Genomic DNA, 12,046 nt, shown 5'->3' on the forward strand with positions numbered 1-12,046 from the left:
GCACATGACATATCGCAAGCACGAACACAAAGCAAGATCATAGTATCATCATAGGGGTGGGTGACAAATGGAACATGGCCACAACAAGAAATATCTCCACCAAGCTTGCAAATACACATACGAGTACTAGAATAAATCATCCTGTGTAATGCAAAGCATGTTGGAAATATGCCCTAGAGGCAATAATAAAAGCATTATTATTATATTTCCTTGTTCATGATAATTGTCTTTTATTCATGCTATAATTGTATTATCCGGAAATTGTAATACACGTGTGAATACATAGACCACAATACGTCCCTAGTAAGCCTCTAGTTGACTAGCTCGTTGGTCAACAGATAGTCATGGTTTCCTGACTATGGACATTAGATGTCATTGACAACGGGATCACGTTATTAGGAGAATGACGTGATGGACAAGACCCAATCCTAAGCATAGCACAAGATCGTGTAGTTCGTTTTGCTAGAGCTTTTTCAATGTCAAGTATCTCTTCCTTAGACCATGAGATCGTGTAACTCCCGGATACCGTAGGAGTGCTTTGGGTGTACCAAACGTCACAACGTAACTGGGTGACTATAAAGGTGCACTACAGGTATCTCCGAAAGTGTCTGTTGGGTTGACACGGATCGAGACTGGGATTTGTCACTCCGTATGACGGAGAGGTATCTCTGGGCCCACTCGGTAATGCATCATCATAATGAGCTCAAAGTGACCAAGTGTTTGGTCACGGGATCATGCATTACGGTACGAGTAAAGTGACTTGCCGGTAACGAGACTGAACGAGGTATTGGGATACCGATGATCGAGTCTCGGGCATGTAACGTACCGATTGACAAAGGGAATAGTATACGGGGTTGCTTGAATCCTCGACATCGTGGTTCATCCGATGACATCATCGAGGAGCATGTGGGAGCCAACATGGGTATCCAGATCCCGCTGTTGGTTATTGACCTGAGAGCCGTCTCAGTCATGTCTGCATGTCTCCCTAACCCGTAGGGTCTACACACTTAAGGTTCGGTGACGCTAGGGTTATTAGGAAGACTTGTATGTGAATACCGAATGTTGTTCGGAGTCCCGGATGAGATCCCGGACGTCACGAGGAGTTCCGGAATGGTCCGGAGGTAAAGATTTTTATATGGGAAGCTGTCATATGGACACCGGAAGGTTTCGGGGGCATATCGGTATTGTACCGGGGCCACCGGAAGGGTTCCGGGGGTCCACCGGGAGGGGCCACCCCTCCCGGGGGGCTACATGGGCTGCGTGGGGCAGGAGCCAGCACCTGGAGGGCTGGGCGCGCCCCCCTTGGGCCCATGCGCCTAGGGTTGGGGGGGAACCCTAGAGGGGGCGCCCCCCTTGCTTGGGGGGCAAGTCCCCCCTCCCTGGCCGCCGCCCCCCCTCTAGATCCCATCTAGAGGGGCCGACCCCCCCTGCCCCTTCCCCTATAAATAGAGGGGTGAGGGGAGGGCTGCACACACAAGCCAAGGCGCAGCCCCTCCCCTCCCCAACACCTCTCCTCCTCCGTACGTGCTTGGCGAAGCTCTGTCGGAGTACTGCTGCACCAACAACACCACGCCGTCGTGCTGCCGTTGGAGCTGTCTTCCTCAACCTCTCCTTCCTCCTTGCTAGATCAAGACGGAGGAGACATCGTCCGTACCGTACGTGTGTTGAACGCGGAGGTGCTGTCCGTTCACCACTTGGTCATCGGTGATCCGAATCACGACGAGTACAACTCCATCATCACCATCCCCTTGAACGCTCCCGCACTCGATCTACAAGTGGTATGTAGATGCAAACTCACTCCCTTGACTCGTTGCTTAGATGAACTCATAGATGGATCTTGGTGAAACCGTAGGAAAAAATTTAATTTTCTGCAATGTTCCCCAATAGTGGCATCAGAGCTAGGTCTATGCGTAGTTCTCTATTGCACGAGTAGAACACAATTTTGTTGTGGGCGTAGATCTTGTCAACTTGCTTGCCGCTACTAGTCTTATCTTGCTTCAGCGGTATTGTGGGATGAAGCGGCCCGGACCAACCTTACACGTACGCTTACGTGAGACCTGTTCCACCGACTAACATGCACTAGTTGCATAAGGTGGCTGGCGGGTGTCTGTCTCTCCCACTTTAGTTGAAGCGGATTCGATGAAAAGGGTCCGTATGAAGGGTAAATAGAAGTTGACAAGATCACGTTGTGGTTATTCGTAGGTAAGAAAACGTTCTTGCTAGAACCCAATTGCAGCCACGTAAAAGATGCAACAACAATTAGAGGACGTCTAACTTGTTTTTGCAGCAATTGTCTTGTGATGTGATATGGCCAGAAGTTGTGATGAATGATGAATGATATATTGTGATGTATGAGATCATGTTCTTGTAATAGGAATCACGACTTGCATGTCGATGAGTATGACAACCGGCAGGAGCCATAGGAGTTGTCTTTATTTTTGTATGACCTGCGTGTCATTGAAGAACGCCATGTAAATTACTTTACTTTGTTGCTAAACGCGTTAGCCATAGAAGTAGAAGTAGTCGTTGGCGTGACAACTTCATGAAGACACGATGATGGAGATCATGATGATGGAGATCATGATGATGGAGATCATAGTGTCATGCCGGTGACGAAGATGATCATGGAGCCCCGAAGATGGAGATCGAAGGAGCTATATGATATTGGCCATATCATGTCACTATTATATAATTGCATGTGATGTTTATTATGTTTATGCATCTTGTTTACTTAGAACGACGGTAGTAAATAAGATGATCCCTTACAAAAATTTCAAGAAGTGTTCTCCCCTAACTGTGCACCGTTGCTAAAGTTCATCATTTCGAAGCACCACGTGATGATCGGGTGTGATAGATCCTTACGTTCACATACAACGGGTGTAAGACAGTTTTACACATGCAAAAACACTTAGGGTTAACTTGACGAGCCTAGCATGTACAGACATGGCCTCGGAACACGGAGACCGAAAGGTCGAACACGAGTCATATGGAAGATACGATCAACATGAGAATGTTCACCGACCATGACTAGTCCGTCTCACGTGATGATCGGACACGGCCTAGTCGACTCGGATCGTGTAACACTTAGATGACTAGAGGGATGTCTAATCAGAGTGGGAGTTCATTATATTAATTTGATTAGATGAACTTAATTATCATGAACTTAGTATTAAACCTTTGCAAAATATGTCTTGTAGATCAAATGGCCAACGCTCATGTCAACATGAACTTCAACGCATTCCTAGAGAAAACCAAGCTGAAAGATGATGGCAGCAACTATACGGACTGGGTCCGGAACCTGAGGATCATCCTCATAGCTGCCAGGAAACAATATGTCCTAGAAGGACCGCTAGGTGACGCTCCTGACCCAGAGAACCAAGACATTATGAATGCTTGGCAGTCTCGTGCTGATGATTACTCCCTTGTTCAGTGCGGCATGCTTTACAGCTTAGAACCGGGGCTCCAAAAGCGTTTTGAGCAACACGGAGCATATGAGATGTTCGAGGAGCTGAAACTAGTTTTCCAAGCTCATGCCCGTGTCGAGAGATATGAAGTCTCCGACAAGTTCTATAGTTGCAAGATGGAGGAAAATAGTTCTGTCAGTGGGCACATACTCAAAATGTCTGGGTTGCACAACCGCCTGTCCCAGCTGGACATTAACCTCCCGGATGAGGCGGTCATTGACAGAATCCTTTAGTCGCTCCCACCAAGCTACAAGAGCTTTGTGATGAACTACAATATGCAGGGGATGGTGAAGACCATTCCTGAAGTATTCTCGATGCTGAAATCAGCAGAGGTTGAAACCAAGAAAGAACATCAAGTGTTGATGGTCAATAAGACCACTAAGTTCAAGAAGGGCAAGAGTAAGAAGAACTTCAAGAAGGACGGCAAAGATGTTGCCGCGCCCGGTAAGTCAGTTGCCGGGAAGAAGTCAAAGAATGGACCCAAGCCTGAAACTAAGTGCTTTTATTGCAAGGGGAAGGGTCACTGGAAGCGGAACTGCCCCAAATACTTAGCGGATAAGAAGGCCGGCAACACCAAAGGTATATTTGATATACATGTAATTGATGTGTACCTTACCAGTACTCGTAGTAACTCCTGGGTATTTGATACCGGTGCCGTTGCTCATATTTGTAACTCACAGCAGGAGCTGCGGAATAAGCGGAGACTGGCGAAGGACGAGGTGACGATGCGCGTCGGGAATGGTTCCAGAGTCGATGTGATCGCCGTCGGCACGCTACCTCTACATTTACCTACAGGATTAGTTTTGAACCTTAATAATTGTTATTTGGTGCCAAGTTTGAGCATGAACATTGTATCTGGATCTCGTTTGATACGAGATGGCTACTCATTTAAATCCGAGAATAATGGTTGTTCTATTTATATGAGAGATATGTTTTATGGTCATGCTCCGATGGTCAACGGTTTATTCTTAATGAATCTCGAACGTAATGTTACACATATTCATAGCGTGAATACCAAAAGATGTAAAGTTGATAACGATAGTCCCACATACTTGTGGCACTGCCGCCTTGGTCATATTGGTGTCAAGCGCATGAAGAAGCTCCATGCTGATGGACTTTTAGAGTCTCTCGATTATGAATCATTTGACACATGTGAACCATGCCTCATGGGCAAAATGACCAAGAATCCGTTCTCCGGAACAATGGAGCGAGCAACCAACTTGTTGGAAATCATACATACCAATGTGTGCGGTCCAATGAGTGTTGAGGCTCGCGAAGGATATTGTTATGTTCTCACTCTCACAGATGACTTGAGTAGATATGGGTATGTCTACTTGATGAAACACAAGTCTGAGACCTTTGAAAAGTTCAAGGAATTTCATAATGAAGTAGAGAATCAACGTGACCGAAAGATAAAATTCTTATGATCGGATCGTGGAGGAGAATATTTAAGTCACGAATTTGGTACACACTTAAGAAAATGTGGAATCGTTTCACAACTCACGCCGCCTAGAACACCTCAGCGAAACGGTGTGTCCGAACATCGTAATCGCACTCTATTGGATATGGTGCGATCTATGATGTCTCTTACCGATTTACCGCTATCATTTTGGGGATACGCTCTAGAGACAGCTACATTCACTTTAAATAGGGCACCGTCTAAATCCGTTGAGACGACACCGTATGAATTATGGTTTGGGAAGAAACCTAAGCTGTCGTTTCTAAAAGTTTGGGGATGCGATGCTTATGTCAAGAAACTTCAACCTGAAAAGCTCGAACCCAAGTCGGAAAAATGCGTCTTCATAGGATACCCTAAAGAAACCATTGGGTATACCTTCTACTTAAGATCCGAGGGCAAGATCTTTGTTGCCAAGAACGGATCCTTTCTGGAAAAAGAGTTTCTCTCGAAAGAAGTAAGTGGGAGGAAAGTAGAACTCGATGAAGTACTACCTCTTGAACGGGAAAGTAGTGCAGCTCAGGAAAATGTTCTTGTGATGCCTACACCAACTAAAGAGGAAAATAATGATGATGATCAAGGTACTTCGGATCAAGTTGCTGCTGAACTTCGTAGGTCCACAAGGACACGTTCCGCACCAGAGTGGTACGGCAATCCTGTCCTGGAAGTCATGTTGTTAGACAACGGTGAACCTTCAAACTATGAAGAAGCGATGGCGGGCCCAGATTCCAACAAATGGCTACAAGCCATGAAATCCGAGATAGAATCCATGTATGAAAACAAAGTATGGACTTTGACTGACTTGCCCGATGGTCGGCGAGCGATAGAAAACAAATGGATCTTTAAGAAGAAGACGGACGCGGATGGTAATGTCACCATCTATAAAGCTCGACTTGTCGCTAAAGGTTATCGGCAAGTTCAAGGGATTGACTACGATGAGACTTTCTCTCCCGTAGCGAAGCTTAAGTCCGTCCGAATCATGTTAGCAATTGCCGCATACTATGATTATGAGATATGGCAGATGGACGTCAAAACGGCATTCCTTAACGGGCATCTTAAGGAAGAACTGTATATGATGAAGCCGGAGGATTTTGTCGATCCTAAGAATGCTAACAAAGTATGCAAGCTCCAGCGATCCATTTATGGGCTGGTGCAAGCATCTCGGAGTTGGAACATTCGCTTTGATGAAATGATCAAAGCGTTTGGGTTTATGCAGACTTATGGAGAAGCCTGCGTTTATAAGAAAGTGAGTGGGAGCTCTGTAGCATTTCTCATATTATATGTAGACGACATACTTTTGATGGGAAATGATATAGAATTCTTGGACAGCATTAAGGCCTACTTGAATAAGTATTTTTCAATGAAGGACCTTGGAGAAGCTGCTTATATATTAGGCATCAAGATGTATAGAGATAGATCGAGACGCCTCATAGGTCTTTCACAGAGCACATACCTTGATAAGATTTTGAAGAAGTTCAAAATGGATCAGTCCAAGAAGGGGTTCTTGCCTGTATTGCAAGGTGTGAGATTGAGCTCGGCTCAATGCCCGACCACGGCAAAAGATAAAGAAGAGATGAGCGTCATCCCCTATGCCTCAGCCATAGGATCTATTATGTATGCCATGCTGTGTACCAGACCTGATGTAAACCTTGCCGTAAGTTTGGTAGGAAGGTACCAAAGTAATCCCGGCAAGGAACACTGGACAGCGGTCAAGAATATCCTAAAGTACCTGAAAAGGACGAAGGACATGTTTCTCGTTTATGGAGGTGACGAAGAGCTCGTCGTAAAGGGTTACGTCGACGCTAGCTTCGACACAGATCTGGATGACTCTAAGTCACAAACTAGATACGTGTATATGCTGAATGGTGGAGCAGTAAGCTGGTGCAGCTGCAAGCAGAGCGTCGTGGCGGGATCTACATGTGAAGCGGAGTACATGGCAGCCTCAGAGGCAGCGCATAAAGCAATTTGGGTGAAGGAGTTCATCACCGACCTAGGAGTCATACCCAATGCGTCGGGGCCGATCAAACTCTTCTATGACAACACTGGAGCTATTGCCCTTGCCAAGGAGCCCAGGTTTCACAAGAAGACCAGGCACATCAAGCGTTGTTTCAACTCCATCCGTGAAAATGTTCAAGATGGAGACATAGATATTTGCAAAGTACATACGGATCTGAATGTCGCAGATCCGTTGACTAAACCTCTCTCGCGAGCAAAACATGATCAACACCAGAACTCTATGGGTGTTCGATTCATCACAATGTAACTAGATTATTGACTCTAGTGCGAGTGGGAGACTGTTGGAAATATGCCCTAGAGGCAATAATAAAAGCATTATTATTATATTTCCTTGTTCATGATAATTGTCTTTTATTCATGCTATAATTGTATTATCCGGAAATCGTAATACACGTGTGAATACATAGACCACAATACGTCCCTAGTAAGCCTCTAGTTGACTAGCTCGTTGGTCAACAGATAGTCATGGTTTCCTGACTATGGACATTAGATGTCATTGACAACGGGATCACGTTATTAGGAGAATGACATGATGGACAAGACCCAATCCTAAGCATAGCACAAGATCGTGTAGTTCGTTTTGCTAGAGCTTTTTCAATGTTAAGTATCTCTTCCTTAGACCATGAGATCGTGTAACTCCCGGATACCGTAGGAGTGCTTTGGGTGTACCAAACGTCACAACGTAACTGGGTGACTATAAAGGTGCACTACAGGTATCTCCGAAAGTGTCTGTTGGGTTGACACGGATCGAGACTGGGATTTGTCACTCCGTATGACGGAGAGGTATCTCTGGGCCCACTCGGTAATGCATCATCATAATAAGCTCAAAGTGACCAAGTGTTTGGTCACGGGATCATGCATTACGGTATGAGTAAAGTGACTTGCCGGTAACGAGACTGAACGAGGTATTGGGATACCGATGATCGAGTCTCGGGCATGTAACGTACCGATTGACAAAGGAAATAGTATACAGGGTTGCTTGAATCCTCGACATCGTGGTTCATCCGAAGACATCATCGAGGAGCATGTGGGATCCAACATGGGTATCCAGATCCCGCTGTTGGTTATTGACCTGAGAGCCGTCTCAGTCATGTCTGCATGTCTCCCGAACCCGTAGGGTCTACACACTTAAGGTTCGGTGATGCTAGGGTTATTAGGAAGACTTGTATGTGAATACCGAATGTTGTTTGGAGTCCCGGATGAGATCCTGGACGTCACGAGGAGTTCCGGAATGGTCCGGAGGTAAAGATTTATATATGGGAAGCTGTCATATGGACACCGGAAGGTTTCGGGGGCATATCGGTATTGTACCGGGGCCACCGGAAGGGTTCCGGGGGTCCACCCCTCCCGGGGGGCTACATGGGCTACATGGGGCAGGAGCCAGCCCTTGGAGGGCTGGGCGCGCCCCCCTTGGGCCCATGCGCCTAGGGTTGGGGGGGGGGGAACCCTAGAGGGGGCGCCCCCTTGCTTGGGGGGCAAGTCCCCCCTCCCTGACCGCCGCCCCCCCTCTAGATCCCATCTAGAGGGGCCGGCCCCCCTTGCCCCTTCCCCTATAAATAGAGGGTGAGGGGAGGGCTGCACACACAAGCCAAGGCGCAGCCCCTCCGCTCCCCAACACCTCTCCTCCTCCGTACGTGCTTGGCGAAGCCCTGTCGGAGTACTGCTGCACCAACAACACCATGCCGTCGTGCTGCCGTTGGAGCTGTCTTCCTCAACCTCTCCTTCCTCCTTGCTGGATCACGACGGAGGAGACGTCGTCCGTACCGTACGTGTGTTGAACGCGGAGGTGCTGTTCGTTCAGCACTTGGTCATCGGTGATCCGAATCACGGCGAGTACGACTCCATCATCACCATCCCCTTGAACGCTTCCGCACTCGATCTACAAGTGGTATGTAGATGCAAACTCACTCCCTTGACTCGTTGCTTAGAAGAACTCATAGATGGATCTTGGTGAAACCGTAGGAAAAATTTTAATTTTCTGCAACGTTCCCCAACAAAGCATGGGTCACAAATGCATGGCAAAGGCATAGGAATAAGCATATCATGCAAGGTGAACATGGCAAGATGAGTATATAATATGTAATGGACAATAACCCATAGCCAAGTGAGGGCCATGTAGAAGAAATGCGCAAAGTTTTTGCGCAATGCAGATGGTGGTAAGGATAATCCACAGTATCCCAAGTCATCATTGCTCTCTAGAGCTCGTTTTGTCAACTCATGGGATTGTGAGATTGACAAGTATTCATGGGTACCTACACAAAATAGACACAAACCAAAGAAATTGCGCGTGTGGTAAATGTACATATCATCCATCATGATGTGTATGTGCATGTGTGAGTTAGCACAAGGTAAGCATCGCTCAAAGAAATTTGATGCATGATATAAGAACATGTCATCCATCATGAAAGAATAGTTATTATGTATGAGACAATGGGGACATAAATTGAGAATGCAAGTATATGACACATCAATAGCATATTTATTCACGGGGAGCATATGGTGCACTTAATTATTGGGATCATCAATGGATGGGATGGATCACAATCTACTAACATGTATGAGGGAACTATGGGAGTGTCCTCGTGAGCAATATTGGAAACATCATATGGAGAAGACGGACAACATCCAAAACAATGCATATCCGAAGCTAGGTGGTCATGGCATGGCATATGAGATAAATTATGCAAAGTGAGCATATCAATGTCATCACAAGAAAAACAAATACCAATAACCATGGGCTTGTCATCTATGCCATATGTGCAAATTGGGTTTATTTTAATGCCATATACATATTCACTATGAAGAGATTTCAAATAAGACATATGGTTGATCTCATGCATAGCATATGACAAGTCAAGCGGATTATCAAATATGATGTGACCTAAAGAATTGTCACAAGAAATCCTATGTAACATGGCATGACAACTAATAGACTCCACATGAGAATCATCATACTCATCATAAATGGGAAAATCATCGCATGGGGAAATAATACTAGCATGAAGCATGGTACTAGGTGGATCAACATCATGCAAGCAATCAATGTCAAGAATGTCCACTAATGGGACTAGAGCATCACCGACACCTATGTTACCGTTATCATTACACTCAAGTGGTGTAGGTGAGGTGGGAAATACCAAATGATGGTCATATTCATCTTGATGGAACCTTGTGTGTGTGGGGGGGTGCATCATATTCCACCATGGCCGTATATGGGGCTAGTGGTGAAGTCACTCTCACTCCCAAGATGGTGGCACAAGTCACTCAAGTCATCATACGTCGTCGTGGTCGAAGGGAAAATCCCATGCTCAACCATCTCGTCATCGTCGCCGTGGATGAAGGCCAAATATGGCACATCATCACTCTCGCCTCCTAAGATGGAAGCATCATCCTTGCTCGTCACCGTGTTAATCGCCTCCAAAGCTTGTTCCTTGAGGGTCTCCGTAGTCGTACTCGTCTCCGCACCTTCTTGAAAAAGAGTCGAAGTAGACTTGGCATCATTAATGCCACAAAGAGGGATGGCGGTGAAGTAGAACTTGGGAGCATCGTCTTGGATCTTGTCGGGCTTGGACATCTTGGTGGTGCTATCCTCATGCTCGTTCTCATGGAGCTTGGTCGTCGCGAAGTGAGCTTGGGGTGGATAAGCCTTGGTCTTCATGAGTTATTGTTCCGCCTTGAGAGCACCAATGTAGTTGTCGTCGAGGGACTTGTAGTTTTTGAGGAAGATAGTCTTGGAAATGTCGTTGTTCAATCCCATCATGAAATGGAACTTCATCAAAATGGGGTCGTCATTGCCGGCTCGTCGCAAGGCATTCTTCATCTCCTTGAAGTACGCGTCGATGGATTTGGATCCTTGGGTGGAGTTCTCCAATTGGCGTAGAAGTTGTTCCGTGTAGGTTGGAGGCATGAACTCTCACCGCATAGCTCTCTTTGTTTTGGGCCAACTCATGCCGTAGCTCTCCGAAGGCGTGTGAAGCCACCATGTGCACGAGTAGTCATGGAAGTTCCTTGTGGCGCACTTCACTTGATCTTCGGGGTGAACTTGATGTAGCTTGAGGTAGTCATCCATCAATCGCTCCCAGTCGAGATACTCCTCGGGTTCTAGAGTCCCATAGAAAGGAATCTCGTGGTCGGTGTCGAGGTCTTAGTAGCTCGTGGAAGTCGCGGACTTGAGCTTGGGGAGCTTCTCTGGAGCATAGCCTTGAGGTTCTTGTTGGCGAAGATGCCGAATATCTGTAGGAGAATATGCCTTGAAGTCGCTTGGCGAAGATGCCAAGGAAGATGGTGAAGCCATAAAGCGGTGGTTGGTGTTGAGTTCTTGACCTTCACATTCTTGTTGGTGATGGTGTCGATGCCGATGTGATCTTGCCCGAGATGGTAGCTCGAAAGGATGTGCTCTTGAGCGTCTTCTAGAAGATGAGGAAGATCGCTTGCAGGACTTGATGAGGGATTTGATCGCCTCCATTTGAGCTTGCATCTTGGCGTCAAAGTTGTTGTTCGTGGCATCGAACTCATCATTGTTGTAGACTGAAGGAGGTGTGCTTTGCCTATCCATCACAAGACTCGAGTAGAGGTGAGTAGGAAATAAGATAAACAATACCAAGTTACCTTTTCTTAAAGTTGAGGATGTATCCTGTTTCACTCAGTGTGAAATGAAAAAATAGTGGTACTGGTACCAGACTTGTTCACTCACACCCATCAAGTAAAGTTTATGGAGTAGCTTGGTGAGGATAGTGGCACAAAAATTTGATGCAAAATGTTAGCAAGACTCAACAATGTTGAAAGAGATTCAAAAATTCGCAAGTCAAATAAGTAGACCAATAGCAATGAATGGCACACGAAAACGCACACACGGATAGATAAATGGGGTCGTGCAACCAAGGAATGAGCATAAAATGTGGAATCCACGAAAAATGCTCGTGTTGCACAACTCAAGAGAGACGCTAACACGATTGCTCAATAGGCGGGTATGACACTTGTGCACAACCTATGATCTCTACTCCTAATGGAGCAGTTGGTAGTCTCCGCCGGTCAATTTTCGTCTCACCTTTGCTGGGTTTTTTTCATCCTAAAAAAATCTACGAAATTTCGTAGGTTAACCAGGACAACT

Source organism: Triticum aestivum, chromosome 6B (assembly GCF_018294505.1).
Source record: "Triticum aestivum cultivar Chinese Spring chromosome 6B, IWGSC CS RefSeq v2.1, whole genome shotgun sequence".
NCBI classification, from domain to species: domain Eukaryota; kingdom Viridiplantae; phylum Streptophyta; class Magnoliopsida; order Poales; family Poaceae; genus Triticum; species Triticum aestivum.